The 18,686-nt window shown below is 39.9% G+C and overlaps 1 protein-coding gene across 1 annotated transcript in view; it reads right to left on the reverse strand.

The window, feature by feature from the left end:
• The window catches only part of hfp (Poly(U)-binding-splicing factor hfp), a 55,569-nt gene extending 38,867 nt beyond the window's left edge, over positions 1-16,702 (reverse strand). The window contains exons 1-2 of the mRNA XM_080266685.1: positions 16,638-16,702; positions 14,895-14,946 (exon numbers count right to left, since the gene is read on the reverse strand). The gene's annotated coding sequence lies outside the window, so the exon portion shown is untranslated. The remainder of the gene's footprint in view (positions 1-14,894; positions 14,947-16,637) is intronic.
• Positions 16,703-18,686: the final 1,984 nt, after the last annotated feature.

Raw genomic sequence — 18,686 nt, forward strand, 5'->3', positions numbered from 1 at the left:
GCCTCACCATCACTTACTGAATCACTATCACCCATGACTGTCTATTTAATCCACGAAAAAAGGGCGAAATAGAGGAGGATAATCCACGCAGATCCCAGCCATACATCACCAAGTGTAGCACTGAGTGAAGAGGCAGTCAGCTGTTCATGGGAAGTGCCACGTGATTGGCTGAGACCGGGTGTGTGGTCACCAGGCACACGCTCGTTGGCTGATGCCTATGCCCCTATGGACCTATGCCTTCAAGTACCTCTGTATAAATCCACGCACAAAAACATGCTACTTTCGACCTTCACTCGTGACCCGTAGGGGTTCTTTTTCCGTGAAGTGTTTGTTGTAAGATACTTTGGCACCTCTGAGCTAATTTTTCCCACTTTTAACTCCAAAAGTTGGGAAGTGTGCCTTACACCCCTATGGTCCTGGGTGCCTCATATATTAAACTCTTAATTATCCATCGCCACAATAACCGGCCCAACGCAATATCTGGTGCTTTTAGCTTGGCTCTATTAAAGCAACATCTAGCGCCAAAAATGGAAGCAACTAGCAGCCCTATGCAATATCCAGCAGAGGCATATCATCCGGCTCAGACACAGGACCCAGGCAGCACCTGGGAAAACCTCGCAACGTGCCAGCCAATCTCAATGCACTGCCGAGGGAGCAGCCCACCCGGCACGCCAAGCCAACCATCGCTCTCTCAGCCTCTCCCGTGGACACCATACAGTGAGGACGCATCTGTACGCTCTGCTCTTGTGACTCATGTGGTGATTAAACCCTACTGCTGTCACTTAGTCTGTGGCCTCCAATGCATCACTCGTTGCTGTAGTGCTGTGACTAACCTCGTCGCCCCACAGTGCTCTGACTACTGTATAGTGGGGACGTATCTGTGCGTATCTACCTTCTATCTATGCCAAGACTAGGTAAGTAAAGTATGATTATGAGTGTACAACACTGTATCATGTACTATATTACCATACTATATGTATTGTATCAATACTGTATTGTATTTTAAGTTTAATTTTACAATAGAGTCGAGATGGATAATAACACATTATCCAGTTCAACACTGAATGTTGAGCCAATCGGAGGGTACTAGACAATATTTGGTGTGGGAGTTGGCTGAATTATCCCAGATAACTGACAGTTTACTGTAAACATAAATATATAATTATATACCCTGTATATATATATTGTATACACACACACACACACACACATAAATGAAAGTTCTACTGCTACCTATAAAGCTGTTTACCAATTCACAAATAATGGTCCTGGTTGTAAGAAGAAAGTTGATACTGTATTTTGGAACACATTCCCAACATACAGTATAAGGATGACAACTGTAAGGAGCACATCCACGCTTCCTTTTAAGTGACTTCAGGGACTGGGAAAAACTACACACAGGAAGATTTACTTTAGGTAAATTATATTATATTATATAATATATATATATATATATATATATATATATATATATATATATATATATATATATATGTAGTATATTAGTACAAACTTTAAAATTCAAAATGTTTGGGTTCAAAGATGATGGGAAATGGAACAAAATACCTGTATATTGGAAGTACAATCATAATGATAATTATGATAAAATAATGTAAAAATAGCTACAGTAACATAAACAAAATGCAATAGTCTCCATGAAAGACCTGGGATGAGGTCATAGTGTGTGACCTAGGGGATAAGGGACTGAATAGGAAAGATGCCAAAGATCGAGCAGCATGCACTGCCACCATTAGGTGACAAAGGCCAACGCATGAAAGAATGTTGCAGCCTTGCTAAACTAAATGAAACTTAACGAGTGTATTGGCAACACCAATTTTCCAGCACCGTTGGTTCCACACCCTTGCCAGATGAATTGTTCTGGCAGACTGACAGTGGTCACGTCACAAAGTAACAGTTCAACGGGACCAAGAAAGGTCATGTATAATAATTCAACAATACACCTCTGACTATCTATCCTTCAAAGTAACCATACTCATGTTCTAAGTTAACTTCTTTATGGAACAGCTGACCCCAGTTCGTTATCAAGCTACAGTACCTGAAAAGTCCACTTCATCACTCTGACTGTCGAAGCCTTTCCATCAACACGTGATTGTACTCAGTACTCTCATCATCTTTTATACTTTTTCTAATGTTCATTTGCTTCTTTGAATCACTGTCTGCGTAATTTTTTTTTTAACCCCCCTTTCCTTATCATAAGCAGAAACCTGTACCACAATTCTGGGTCACAAATTTCTGCACAGGAATACCAAGGTCCAGTTTCTTCAAGAGTTTCACCTCAACTTGCTTTGCTGCTTGTTTTTAGCAAAATAAAAATATTTTACTGCATTAAATCCCCCCAGATAGCTGTTAATACACCACTGTGACCAGACTGGTGATTGAAAATACCGTTATACATGAAGATATGAGTGAGCCAGTGTGATAGGTCACTGGGTAGCTACACATCAATTACTATGGTAATGATATGTCTTGTGATGACTGGCTTTCACACACAAACAACCCCGCAACGTAATAACATTTTATGCTTTCCACACTCAAGTCATAAAGTTCTCAGCACATACCAACCAAGGAAATAACCTTTTGGTCTGACTGGTTATAACAAAGATTAAACTTAAACAGTGATATAGCTTAATAAAAAAAAACAAGAAATGTGATACAGCGTCATATTCACAAGAACAGAAACTCATGATTTGGAATGATTAATCGTATGAATCTTGTATTCACAGACAAAACGTACTGATAACAGTGCAAGCTCACATACTTAGGCAAAATTTTGAGAAAAGGATCGTCTGGTTCACAACGGAGTAGCAGAATTGGAGTAATTACTGCTGACCCTGTCCCTCCAGTCTTTTGGGGGGTCGAATGAATGGATGAATGAATAGTAAGAAAGAACTGGCACTAAGCCTGGAGAGGCTATGTGGTACTAATGCAGCAGAGAACAAAAGGACAAATTAAATACAGAACACGCAAAGCAGAAAGAAAAGCAATATGGTAATATTTGATACAGAAAAAGTAGGGGAATTCATTCATTCATCATCCAATCCTACACTGCTCCATGATGATCATCAAGGAAATCAGCAAGCAACGAAAGGCGGGGTGATACTTTATATAGGCTATTATTTGGGTATTTGGAAAAATGTAGTTGTAAACTTAAGGACCCTGAACCAATTAACATCTCTTCCCATTTAATGCTTTATTTGATTATTCAGTGGTTTCATCATTGCGGTAGTTTGGTAGATCAATTATATAACCACAATCAAGGAGGTCTGTACTGAAAGAGACTGGTGTTTACAGTTGACACCACCACTGACACTTACATCTTTCTCAAAATCCATAGCTAGGGTTAGATGTGAGTAATATAAGCTAACAATCTGACAAAATACAGGGATCACCACCAAGACATGCAGTGTAAGCAATCCACGAGAACGCACACTACACTGAACACTATCTAAGGCTGCCCAGTAAACCAGTCTGGCAGGTACGGGAATTTCAAGTGCCTTCTTGTAATTTTGTCCACATCATGAGCTGCCAGACCATCCAACGTTGGAAATATGGTGGTGTAATCGTATATTACCAGGTATCTGTCATACTTATCCACAAATAAACTTTCTCTTCAAATATATATACACTGTGTAAGGACAGCTGATGATAACACCCTCATATTGCATTTTTAATATGCTGAAAAGTGGTGGTCTTTGGAAATCGGATGTTTGCATTTGTGAGGTTGTATTGCATTTGAGAGTTGTGTGTACTGTATTGTCCCGAGAATGATATCGTGATAAGCTAAAACATATAACGTTTTATCTGATGGCCATGTTCTGGTGATGGTGCACTGATTGTTTTAATTTTTCAATTAACACTTTACAACAACGACCATAATACAGGAAAGCAACTCACTCACTGAGTGATGTAGAACAAAAGGTCAACTTTCAACTTTCTGATCAACCCAATTTCCTTTGATAATTCCTTACATGACAGTTTTGAAAAAAATATATAAATAAATACAAAAATAATAATAATGATAATTTGCCATAAAAGCCTCACTTGCTGTCTCTGATTTACAGTAGTAAATATAAGGGTTTGAAGCCACCCCTCAAGCTATTTTCTAAATGTGAGGTGAATAAGGATAGCTCATATGCTGCGTGAAAGGAAGTAACAATTAGGTAACCACATAAGGTCACAAGTTGAGGAATTCACATACAAAGGGGTGGGGTAAACCCTCTATAAAACCACACACACAGTGGGAAGTGGGTCATTAACTCCAACCCAAGTTTGAAAAATGCTAACCCTACCATTAACTAGTTCATCAGACATACCAAAATGTTCACATATTGCCTTAATCTTAGGGTGCAGCCACACTTGCCTGAAACAAGTGATTGACAAGCTAAAACTATACACTGGGTTAGAGCTGCTGCAACATCAGAGTCTGAATACTGGAAGGACCTGAGCCTAGCTTCCTCTTGCTGATCACATGTTTGGAGAAAGCATGGCTGCACTGTTAAACACAGCTACCTAACTGAACACTGTAAATCAATAAGAACTTTATTAACAATCAAGCATGGTTCAGTATCTTAAAATTATTTTTTCAAAACAGTTTCCAGGAACTATAGGGAAGCAATCTGCAGACTTTGGCACTTGTTTAGCATCCACTCCATAGAAAACAACAGCCATATCATGACCTGCCACAATATTGGAACTCCTTACTAGGAAGCATGAAGTCATTTTTATAAATGTATAAAACTGAGGAACCATACAACAAATACCGAACCTGTGAGTACCATTATGAACTAAATTAGATGCATCATTTCTACCCCCAGGTCCTCCCTCCCCATTCCTTCCCTTCACTACCCTTTTCTTATGGCTTACATGTGTCCAACTATAGTACCCCCCCGTCCAACACGCGTTTGTCCAGCATGATTCACGTCCAGCACAGAGAGCAAAAAATTAGAACAGTACGATTTAATTACTATAACACGGGTGCATTAGCATTACACGGATAGAGCTCCGAGAAGTCGGCAAAATCCGCAGAGTTCGCCTCTAGCACGATCACCCCCAGTCCAACACGGTCATACTGGATGTTCCTGTGATGCTGACAGCCAATCAAAACTTCCGATCAAGTAGCCTCCCCCGACCGCTATCATGATGTCGCCAAAATAAAAACGCTTCTGCTCTCATGCGACGTTTTGTTTAAATTTCTCCCGCCACAGCGCCACTCAGTCGCATAATTCGCATTGGACAGTGCTTTTTTCTCGCTGCATTTCCTGCCCTTGCTACTGCATTTTACCCAGCTCACGATGCCTAGGAAGCCTTCTGAGTACCCCAAGAAGCAGCAGCACCTCCCTCAGGCCACCAAGCTAGAAATCATCGAGATGAAGAAGAAAGGGGAGAGGAATGTGGACATCGCCAAGGCCTACAATGTGAATGAAGCCAGTGTGAGGACCATAATAAAAAACCAGGACAAGATCCTGACGGCAGTGAAGGCTTATGGGGGCGGGCCACTTGACTCCAGGTGCAGGCCTACTGACCCAGCAATCATCACAATGGAGCGGTACCTCAGAATGTACGTACGGAGGAAGGAGGCAGAGGGTGTTCCGGTACATTCTTTGAACATCAGGAAGATGGTGAAGAAGTTCTAAAGTGTGGCTGTGAGGAGGATTGAGTCACAGCCTGACTCATTCCGTGCCTCTACAGGGTGGTTTGCTTCATAATTTAAGAGGAAGGAGATACGGCGGGCCAAGTTGCACGGAGAAACTGCTTCAGCAGACCACATCACTGCCTCAGAATTCCTAGCTGTACTGAAGGACAGTAGTACCAATATATGTATAGGTATATGGTAGGTATTTAGGGTGACTTTTCCTAGGGTTGCTGACATAATTCATTTTTCCCCATAGGCTCTGTTGTTTGTCCAACACGTTTTTGGTCCAACACGGGACCCGTGCATGACAATATTACTGTGTTGGATGCGAGGGTGCAGTACTAACTTATTTTATCTAACGGTACCTTCCTATACGACTTAATGAAAAATCATTAAATACAAAATTTAACATACTTAATTCTCCCTTTCAATAAATGACAAATCCATGTAATGATATATATATATATATATATATATATATATATATATATATATATATAGTTATGACCTGAAAAATCAGCTAGTTTTTGTTAACCAAAAACCCTTTGGAGTACAAGAGACTCTCTGAACTAACAGGGCTAAATTACAGTACCGTAATGTTAAAGTATATTCCTATACTTTAAGCATTGTACAACAAAACATTAGATCACTTATCCAGGCAATGGGATAGCCATGAGTACAAACATTATTCCAAATTAAATGGAAACTGCACCCTCCTAGGCAAACTGACCACTTCCCCCTCTCCTTGCTTTAAAAAGTGATACCTTAGTTACACTGTTTTTGTTATCACGGCACATTTTCGTCTCAAAAACATCATTATCGCACTGCTGTTCTGAGCTAACAATCAAGACTGACAAACACTGGCCCAGCACATCAGCTCATGACATCATTACACAAGTGAGCTGTTTTCATCGGCCTGGACTTTTTAGCTGTGAATACTGTATACAACCAACGTTGGTCTGACCAGCTATTGTTTACAACTAAGTCAGCCACACACAGTCACAGACTTTGCCAAGTTAATTTAAGCAGCAGAAATACCTTACCAATTAACTTCTTCTTCCTGGCTGTTTTCTACATTACTTTAATCATATTTACGGTGATAAATAATTGTTTACTGATTTCTTTTCCATCCATCCACCCATCATCCAATCCTACGTTGCCCCATGAGGAGCACAGGAGCCCGGGGTTAAGCAAGTGGGTCCTGACATTTAAAATGAGAGTGACCAGCCTCATCCCTGAGTGGCAATCCATCCATCCACCCATCCATCATCCAATTCTACATTGCCCCATGAGAAGCGTAGAAGCCCGGGCTAGGCAATCTGGTCCTGACATTTAAGATGAGAGTGACCAGCCTCTCATCCCTGAGTGGCATTACATGAGCAATAACCCCAACCACCCCTTGGATATACACCTTCACCGGCTCAATCCGATTGGAATGCTGTAATTACCCACTAAACCACCAGGTGCCATAATTTGGTTATATGGTTGCCTCCCAGCATATTAAATGGATTCCTGGTGTACAGGAAACCATTAGGCTTGTCACTCAGTGTAGAGTCACCCATAGGCAGAAGGAAGAGGAAAGAATGAAAGAAAGAAGGACAAAAGAGGGAGTGTAAAGTCACCCGTAGGCAGAAGGATGAGGAAAGAATGAAGTAAAGAAAGACAGAAGAGGAAGGAAGGAATGGAGAGAGGAGAGGAAAGGGCAGACACCTGACAGCAGCCCTACATCGAGTAAGTGGACGGTGAGCGCCCCCACCCACCACAACACGTGAGCAATAAACCCCAACCACCCCTAGGATATAAACCTTCAACGGCTCAATCTGATTGGAGTGCCGTAATTACCCACTAAACCACCAAGTGCCATAACTTGACTATATGGTTACGACCCAGCATACTAAATGGTTTCCTGGTGTACAGGAAACCCTGTTCTATATATCAAGAACATCCCAATTCACTTATGCTTGTTTATCAAGCGTAATGGCAAAATTTCTAAAACCTACTCAACTCTACTGAAAATTACTATTACAAGCCTAACTGTACATATTCATACATCAGTCTTACTGGTACCTAACCTAAGCTGTCTAGCACATAAAAAAACAATATAACCTAACCCAACCAAAAATTAACTAGCCTAACCACTCAACCAAACCACACCTAACCTAACTTAACCAAGCCAAACCTAACCCAGTCTCAACTAATTTTATTTAACCATAACCTAGCCCAATCTATCCATCCATCATCCAATCCTACGTTGCCCCATGAGGTGCATAGGAGCCCGGGGCTAGGCAGTTGGTCCTGACATTTAAGATGAGAGTGAAACCTAACCTAATCCAAGGTAACCAAATACCAAAATAGCATAAAATATATTAGGTTGAGCTAGGATAGTTTTGCATTAAATTATTTATTTAAAGTGGAAATACATGACCATACAAATCTTTCACCGCTGCCTTAGTTCACTACCAGGCGATCAACTGACTGTTTACAATTTACTGATGCACTTGGCGTTGTGCAATCACTAGATTCTCCATGTGTGTGCATATCTAACCCAAAGAATGCTCGGTTTACTCTTTATTTATGATGTACTTATGATCATACACACTCATCTAAGTCTGCATTACTGAAGTTTTAATCATTAATAGGATCATCAAGTGATTTGTTTCTGCCTGATGGTGGCCTTTGTACCAGTCACCTCATCCTGCAGGTCTATCCCAAACCATGACCTTTGTGTCTGTGTTTTTTTAAAGCAAATTTTGGGGCAAAAAAGTACACATTATGCAGCTGGAAATACAGTATGCTGGGTAAAGTTTGGAAAATTTAGGTTTGGTTCGGATAAATCAGTGCTGCTAAGGGTAATTTCATGCCAAAAAAATGGCATTTGAAGATGGTGTTCATCTGTCCTCCACACACAAGATGGCCTCCGTCTCTTCGGCATCATTGGGGATTGTAACCACTATTTAATCATTGTGGCAATCATTTACCACCAAAAAAATAATAATAAAAATATGGAAAACAAACTTTCAATTGAGGAATATAGGCGACGCAAGGGTCTACTCATGGGTTCACCTTTTTCTGCCGTCATGGCCTGCCTATATGGAAGCCACAGAGGCTGTGTACAATAGAAGAATTATAGGTAGGGGTGCAACTTGGTACAGATATGTGGATGTCTTAGTAACTGTACCTAAGGACACCAATATTTTAAATAAACTGAGAATGTTAAACAACGTCAATGATGACATTCAGTTTACAACAGAAGAAGAAGAGAAAAAAGCTCTCATTATCAGATACTTTACTGTAATATGGAAATATAATGAGGGAACTAAATACTATGTGTACCAAAAACCAATCAACAAAGATGACTTAACCATTATTTCTCTGCACACAACAAAGGGACCAAGTCAGAAGTGGTTACAGGACTTTTTCCTAGGGCATACAGAATTTGTAGTAATGAGTTCATGAAGGATGAGATTAGATAAATGACAGAAGCCTTTAAGAAGCTATGCTACCCGGTAAGCATGTTCTTAAAACTAAATGGGAAGGCAACTGGTATCATTAAAAGAAAGGTTATAAAGCCAATGTTCAATTAAATGATGACAATACAAGATACAGCGTATGTATCTTTCCCCAAATCATCTAAAGCTTCAGCTATCATCACGTGCTCACAGAAAGCAGGCCTCAGGGTTTCAGTATTCTTAGGATGCAAAATAGGAGAAACAGTCAAAATAAAGGTGAAAGGATGTAAAAACCGTGTAATATACAGCATCCTGTGCAGTGGATGCTCGAAAACATACAAGGGGCAAACAGCAAGAAGAATGGATACAAGGATAGCAGAACAAAGCAGATGTACAGTGCCACAGAGTCTAATTCCCTCGTGTTGCTGCATACAGATCAGCACAATCATTTCCCGAAGTGGGAAGAAGTTACAGTGACTGAAAAAGAGCTGAGTAAACACATGTGAGAAATGTTGGGTGCAGTTCACATCTGTATAAAAATATGTCACTAACCATAGGGAGGGATTTTTCTGCCCAGGTAGGAATACAGCAAGGACAGCACTAATGTCACAATCATGGGTGGGGCTGGAAGACAATTTTCACTGAGGCAGCCAATCAGGCTGCAACAGAAGGGGGAAGGAATTTCCACGGGCATAAATGTCTTGGCACTGTCACTTTTGTTCAAACTCTCTTATGATAGGCTCTGTGTAGCTCCAAACATTGGAGAAAATAAAGAATTCAAGCTCTAACCTCTCTCTCCCTCCCACCCACCACTTCCATTACGTACTGTAATTAGTGGGTCTAAATTGATGTAAAAGGGAAAATTGGGATTTGAGCTAGGAGTGCCTCGGACCAATTAGAATAAATTCCATAGGTTGTGTGTGTATTCCGTTATCATGTGCCATGTTTGGTACCAATTACATGTGACAACTAAGGGATTATTGTGCCACAAGCATGAAATCTGGTGGTATATTGGTTTAAAGAACAAACCAGATTAATGATTCTGTCCCTTGCAGCTATAGGTATGAATCCTCAGATGATGGTTCTCCTATCAAGTAATGTTACCAGCAGAACACGAGGACTATTTTTCCTTGAATGTTATGTACCTGCTATGACAGCCTCACCTATGGCTGCTGCCACATCTCAAAGGTTACATGAGACAGTTACCTCTAGTTCTCACAGCAAAAAAAAGGATGTTTTTTATATAAATTCTGAAGAAGTTTAGAGGCCAGCAGTAAATTTATCTCCTCAGGGAACACAAAAGGGTTAAGCACACTAATGTTGAACTGACATCTTTAAGTCTGCATATTAGCTGATATATTACAGGACATTCAACACTGCAATTTCAAACAGAACTTGTGAGATTTACCTACGAAAATTACAGTACAACTGACTTTCCCATGCAAAAAAGAAGCAGCTGTTCTGAAACCAAAGCAATATCTTAACTCCTTCAATCCAATGACACTTTTTTCTTTTTGCTGCCACCAACTGATTTTATACAGCTTAAGTCAAACCTCTAACTGTGAAGGGGCAAACCCATTAACCAGAACAATTGCAATGATCACTAATCCCTAAGAATAGCCATTTCTGCAAGAATGAAGGCCTCAGAAATCAACTGCTTTTTCATATAAAGTCCTTAGAAACAATAAACAATGAAAAGACAGTAACATCCTGTGACTGACATGAGTGTCTGAAGGTAATGTAAAGCTTGGGAAGTATGGGGAAGGGCCCTTTTTTTTACAAACAGTATTAGCTACTACACTATGAAAAGGAAAACTTCTATCTATATCTACATTTCCCCAATAAAATGAGTCAAACATAACAATAAGTAGTAATCAATACAGTAAAAGCATTCATCAATTCCAGTAAACAGTGTTGGCGACATTTCCACTTCCCCAAACCTCACTCCTCACACACTCCAACATGGGATGGGACCAGCAGCCATAGGGCCTACAAAACATGTATGTTACAAATTTCTTCCACGTACATATTTTTACAAACAAAATGCCTGAAACATCACAATGCAGGTAATAATGAATATACATAACCTTTACTTATTCAACTTCCCTGCCATTCAACACATCCAGGGACAAACTGCAGCAATAGGGTTCATGAAGGCTACATCTAACTCCTCCAGTTTTAAAAGTTACCTCAAAGCTGAACATAATCGTCTGGCGCAACATGGGAATATCAAATATGTCACTGGAGTGGTGTTACTATTATAAAGCACATCAAAAACTGTCAAACAAAAGGAGTAGTTTTTTTTTCTGCTCCAGAGATGCATAACGCAACTTTCTGCACTACAAACACTCACATTTCATGACACACAAACATAATTTTACTTTGTACCAATGAATTATAAACACAACAACAGTTAGGTGTACAAAATAATGACACCGGTGCAGAATGTACACCAAGGGGGAAAAAAAAAAATACTGTATTACAGTAGGAATGTAGCTGCTTAGATTTGCATACCAGGTGCCATATTTGGTACAATGATGAACTGACACATGACAGGCATGAAGACGATGAAAATGTATGCAAGAAATGCTCAAAACCAGTCAAGCTACCAATATCTCACAAAGTTCCTATGGCATTGTTCTACTGTACACAAATAATCTACCCATGCACAATACTTTTTTTTTTTTTTTATCAATGTTTAATCAGACTAGCACTACAACAACTAGTTGTTTGACTATTTAGATGTTTGTTTTGAATACCAATATATACTGTAAACTTTCTGTTGTAAGCCATTTGTTTTGAATCGGAGCTATTGCAATATACTGAAGTTGTCTGAGGCAAAATGGACTAGAGCACCAGTGTGTCACTTGTAAGGTACTTCAATGAGTAAATGTATAGCCTATTACAACTTTTTCATATTTCTAGATCCATCGCATCCTACTAGTTCGTGAGAAATGGGGTTAGGATGAAAACTAACATGAAGCATAGTCTTTTCCGACATACTGTATCTACCTCCTCCAATACTAAAACCCTTTAAAACAGATACTAATACGTGTACAGGGCTACTTATTGTCCTAGGTAATTGCCAATACACACTATTGGTGGCATGACACTGGGCACTCTCCTCCCAACTGTTGGCAATTACTGCTGGCTGCTAGTCTGTCAGTCAGGCAAGCTGCAGAATTTTGCCTGCTGAGAAGAAGCGACAGTGATTGGAAGGCAATCTTTGGAGACTAAGTGAGTTGTCAAATGAGATTCACAGTTTCGAAAAATTAAAATACATAATAATGTAATAAAATACCTCTAATGCATAAAAAGATAAAACACTCGCATTTGTATCACTCTGAAGTTTCTACAACAATACAAACTCACTGTTCAGCTCTTCACAGACCAGGCCATTCTCTCTCTCACACACACACACACGTACGCACATTGTTCTTTCCTTGCAACATTCTTAGATACATGGAGTATCTAAGCACAACACAATTTAAAAGAATTGTTGCAAAAGCAGATAAAGTATTCATAGTGGTGGCAGAAGCCATGGTACTGAAACTAATCTGCTTTATGCTTTATACAAAATACAGTATTGTGGCATATCAGGTTGATGGGCCAACAAGACACCCTAGCATGACAAAAATTGCCCTCTTCCTGTGTTGCCCAGTCCATGTTAGCCAGCACAGCTGGGAGGAATGTACCTGTGTAGTGCCACCTTTAGCAACGGGATTCACAGTGGTACTACATCACTTCCAGTACTGTATTTTAATTTTCAAGGCTTCAAATCTTAGCAACTGTGGTGCCAGAGAGGGACAACTTCCTGTGGTGACACTGATGCACCTGGACAAAGGAGCTGCTGGATGGATGAACGTCCCCCAACTCCCTCTCCTCCTTTTCAAATGGAAGATAGTGGGCTGCAGTGCTATATTTGTGACACACGACCCTGTGGTTGTCATTATCGTACCCTGGCAAATTACCTGTAAACAGTGCATCCGATTTCATATATTATACATGAATTATATTATCATACATGAATCACATGCGTATCATATTATAAACAACATCGGATACACTAGTGACTGACAGGTTGCCAGGGCACGATAATGACAACCTCAGAATCACGCGCTGTGCCTGTAGTTTCCTGCAATCCACTGGGTGCACGTCCAGACAAGTCTGGGGTTATAACTACTACTGCAGTACTGTATTTGTAAAACAATAAATGACATTGTTAACGACTGTATCTCAAGCCTGGATAATCTGTTTGGGTATGTCATCTGTACCATTCACATTTTCAACTATTTATTCTCCTGCCAGTCAATACGCGTTAAAAATGAGCTTGGCAGTCTTAGCATAGTATCCCTTAACTCATTCTCTCTGTTTCTCTTTCCTCATTTGCATGTCATACAAGCATCACTGCATTACAGGTTTTGTACGAAATCATACTCTGGTCACCCTTATGTAAATATACCGTATTTTTTTCAACGAAGGAAGGACGTCAAGTGGTGAGGCAATCAGTACCAATTAACCTTCCCAACATATTGCTTCCTTACTTTTGCAACTAAGAAAATTTTATGCAAGTTAGGAAAGGCATAATCATACTGATGAGCTTAACTGCAAAAGTCCTAACAATGTACTGAATTTCAAATCATGAGAGGATTTTTCTTTTATGTACTTCTTGAATTACAGAGGGGCAACTCAATAACCTAGTTCCAATCAGAATCATTACACAATAGTCTCATAGGTAAGGAAAAGTTACATTATATAATTAATTTCTCATTACCATCCTTGAAATAATATCAATGCAAACCTTTCTCATGCTGACATACTGAGAAAAATTTGCACTTCTTTATACCATACGTATCATTCATATGGGAGATATACAGTACTTCGAATGCACACACAACAAAAGTATCAATCATTATTATTAGTGGTACTGAGATCCTAAGTTTCCTTCCATGCAAATTCCAGCAATATCCCAAAGACTTGAGACTCCTGTTTCCAACACTGTATAGTACTTATACAGATGTTTTTTAGCACATCCATTAACTTAGGTACAAAGCTTCTGTGTTGCATGTGCACAACCAAAGGGCAGTTAAGCACATACCTTAGAGACCACCCTTTCTGTGTACTTATGACATCTACTGTACATATGCAAGCTCAGAAGACAAATTATTACATGCATTACAATTGAGATAAAACAAAGAAAATTTTACGTTAACTGCAAAATACACTTACACTGTTGTCAACTAAAACTTTTTCTTATTAACTTTTATGAGCCTGTACTGCTGCACAAAATTATTGATGATAATTTGTTGCAGAGCCACAGCAACTCTCATTTTTTTTTTTCAATTTGAAGCCAAAATACTGCAATTATAATATGGGTCGCAATTGATTAAATATTGTTAAACTGTACTGTAATATGATACACAGATCAGCAAGTGTACAGTGTCTGTCAATAAAACATCATCAGCATTTCCCACTGTTTGATACCTGGAAGAATCTGCTTGGTAGCAAAGAAGTCCAGACAAGAAACACATTTCCACTCCCTTGTGACACTCCTCATGTGACTAACGAACATCTAAGCAAGCCTAAATGCATAAAATTTTGTATTATAGTAAAGAAAGAAAAAGGGTGTTGGACAATGTAATACCATATGATAAATTTACATGTCTGTACATACACATTCACTGTCCTGCACTAACTTGTACACAGACAAATTTATGCAATCTGCCATGACCTCTCTGAGCCACTTTAAGTCTAACACACAATTCACAACATGCTCATTCACCATAACTTACCAATTTCTATTTTCATCTTCTTCTCAGGAGGCTCTTCTGTTGTTTCACCATTCTGCAAGGGAAAAATAGCATTGTATAAACCTTTGTGGTACAATACAGTAGCACTCCTACATTAAAAGACACCCCTGATATAATAAGGCTAAGACTGCAGTTTTTGGTACTTTCCAGTTTATCACATTTCCAAAAAGATGACACCACTTTGGAAAGAGGCACAGAAATGTAGAAATGAATGTGCAGTAGAAGAATGATGACAAACAGAACATGAGGATTAAACGAAGAATTGTTTAAAAACTAATCAATGGGAATGGCAAGCGCAACACTGTGATAAAGAAGCTTGAACCAAATGATGAACACGAGATGGTTCTGGTGCCGGAGAACATCAAAACAGATGTACGAAATGCTGCAAAAAGGTTAAGGAAATGGATGGCTGCAAGTAATGGTGTGATACATGGTAAACAGAAATGCTCTCATGCAGTGGAGAATGGAATGAACGGAATTGTTTGAGGGATATAATCATGTCAGAATAGCTGAGATGAGTGGACCTGTACCAGCTGGATAGAAGGCAATAACTGTACCTCTGGGGGCAAGGGAAAAATAATAATAATAATAATAATAATAATGTTGCAACATACAAGTCAGTGCTAAAACTGTCACGAACTTAAGTCTGCCAAGTGCTATTGGTGAAATTTAGCATAAAATAGGTTAGGGTCGGTTAGGATGAATATGGCTGGGTTGTTGGAAAAAAGAAAAAAAAAAGAGTAAGTTTGGATAAATAGGCATTGTTCAGGTACTTAAAACAGAAAACAGCATTCTAAGATGGCATATGTCTGTCTTCGTCTCAGTTGGGGATTGTAAACAAACACTGCTTTTTAAACATTTTCCACCACTTTCAAATAAAAACATCAAAACTTGAAATGCAATCACAAAATACTCAAAGAATCACATGAACACCTAAGGAGAAAAAAAAAAAAAAAAGCAAAATAAGGTGCTTCTGCCTCCTCAAGTATTCTACAGAATCTGGGTTTTAAATTAATTTACAAGTATGAGAGGTAATCTTAGTCATTGAGTTTTCATATCTGTTAATGGGAGCACTATTGTAGTTTGTCCTACAGTATAATCAATATTTTCATATTAAAATCTATATATTACTTTGATAATCGAACTGTATCTTGGTAGGGGGATAAAATACTGCCTCATGCGGGTGGGTGCACCAAATGATGGGTGTTCACTCATCTCCGCTGGACCGTCTAATATTGAACTTAACTGCACGCTTTACATGCAGACTTATCCACAAAAACATTGAATTCCTCGAACCACATCCTCGTCAAAGCATATATCAACCATGTGAGCTAATAAAGCCAAGATAAGCATGTAGGGTGGCCCCACTCACACACAAACACACGCACATCAGCGGAGGCGACTAATCAATGTTAACGGGCTTATTCCCTACTCCAAAAGTACTCACAGGCAAACAATTCATTCCCACAGGCCTCAGCAACAAGTGCATCCTGAAAACCGAGTATACGAGCCGGTACAGTGACAACGAAATAGGAATCGCGAGTAAGATGCACGATACACTGCAAGTTACACCTATCCACGGTGGCAGTCAAGCAAGGCGTGGTCGCAAACATCGCTTTTTTACCTTGAACCAAACACAAAAATGTACCAAACTCAGTTTTTACCAATCCTCTATATGCTGCTTCTCACAATCTAACAAGAAAAATAGCCTAAATATTAGCTTACCATCAAAGTATGACCATTACTGATGACTGCTGGCGCTGGCACAAACTCTTCGGAAGCCATTTTGATTACGACACGTCGAATCGTCGATGGGTAAAGTAAAATTACAGAAGTTTTTGTGGCTGAGCTTTTTGCACACTTTTTATGATTCGTAAATTCACAATAAATGTGACGGCCAAGAAACTGCTGGATAATATTTTGTACAACTAAATATAGAGCAGCTATTGGACGAGCAACAAATAACAGAAAATGGAATATATTCCGTTATAAGGAGAACTAAAGGAAAATAAAAGTACCCTTCCCTGTATGCACTCTATCATTGCACTCCTGTGTTAGTGATAATTCTCTGTCCCTGTAGGCTACTTATGAGTTTATTCTTGGTGATATATTTTATTCCTTCCTGCCTGAATTTTATTGAAAAAGTTCCCAGAGTGGTGAAGGATATTGTACTGAATGGTAAATAAATACTTTAAAGAAAAAATACTATAAGCCGATCAAGGCAAGAGATCTACAATAGTTCTCAAATATAATAACAGGGAGCAAGTAGAAAAAGATAAAAGATGCAGGTCGTAAGTACACCTTGTAATTTCACAGCTATACGGTTACTGCTGGTAACATAATCCTCGAGAAGACGGAGCACTTGAAGCATACAACACCCACGCCCTACCAATGGTATAAAAATCGTATATTTGACACTGCTCTGTGACTTTAACTTCGACTTTTTATTCTCACAATCGAATTTCTTCATCCTTAGCTCTTCCACCAAGTTTTCTCCAAAATCAGCTGCTTGAGTTGTTTTGTTCACACACACACACACACACACACAGTAAATATTACCCTGCTCTGGCTGTCGTGAGAGCAAGTTTTTTAGAATATGTATGGAAATAATTATGCAAGCTTATATCGAAAAATCTGAGGCGGGGTGCCTTGCCCCTGGCCAAAGCAATGAAAGCTAGCGAACCTGTGCGGGCCTTGCAGTAGCTGGAGCTCCCATGATGCATGCTTATTCTCATGGCCTGACACCCTTCTGGGGCTCAACAAAACCCAGAACCTTCTTGACGTCAGCACAGGGCATGCGTATAGCTCCACAAATGCGTTTGCAGGGGTGCCTATTTCTGCTGCCTAGCTTCTGTGCTGCACGCACCCTCAAGACTGGACACCATCACACCACCACTACCTTAACCAATCATTGAACAGCCCCATCACGTTTCGTTTTCGTTTCGTTTTTTGAAGGCTCCAACATGCTTGCATGCGTTGGCCTCGGTCACCTAATGGCTCTCCATGCTGCACAATCTATGGCAGCCTCCCTGTTCAGTCCCTTAACCCTGAGGTCACACTTAATGACCTTGTTCCACGTTTTTCTCGATCTAACCCTCGAGACTCCACCCCCAGAATTAACACTTCCCACCTTCCTCATCCAGTTATCATCCCCCATCCTCTCCATATGCCCAAACCATCTCAATCTGCCTCTCCTGATCACAACACCAACACACTCCAGTCCCATCCTACCTCTCAACTCTTCCATCGTAAACCCAGCCCCCCCAGGCCTTGCACGCAGGGACACACTACACATCCACCTAATCATTGTCATTTCTGTACGTTTGAGCCTGCGAATATCCTCTTCCTTTACTGCCCAGGTCTCATTACCATACAGCATCACACTCCTAACACATGCTGCACACAAAGACCCCTTAGCACGTACAGGGAGAGCCCTCTCATTGTCAGGAGAGGCAACAGTTCCCTGAACTTCTTCCAATTACTTCTCACCCTAGCCACAGAGCTAGCTCCAGTCCCACCTCCAGCACATAACATGTCTCCCAAATAACAAAACTCTTTCACACACTCAAGAGATTCACCAGCAAATTCAATCCTTTCACGCCTAACAATCTCCACCTGCTCACCCCGACACGCCGTACACATAAAATCAGCATTATCTCACAGTCTACCTCTGATACCACTACATCTCTTATGCACCCATTTATCACAAATACTGCACAAGGTGGAATTACTTCCCACGCCCTTGAGGCAAACTGCACATGGCCACTCTCCCTC

The sequence above is a fragment of the Coenobita brevimanus genome, chromosome 21, assembly GCF_032717465.1.
Source record: "Coenobita brevimanus isolate Jiangsu-jjx chromosome 21, ASM3271746v2, whole genome shotgun sequence".
Lineage (NCBI taxonomy): Eukaryota > Metazoa > Arthropoda > Malacostraca > Decapoda > Coenobitidae > Coenobita > Coenobita brevimanus.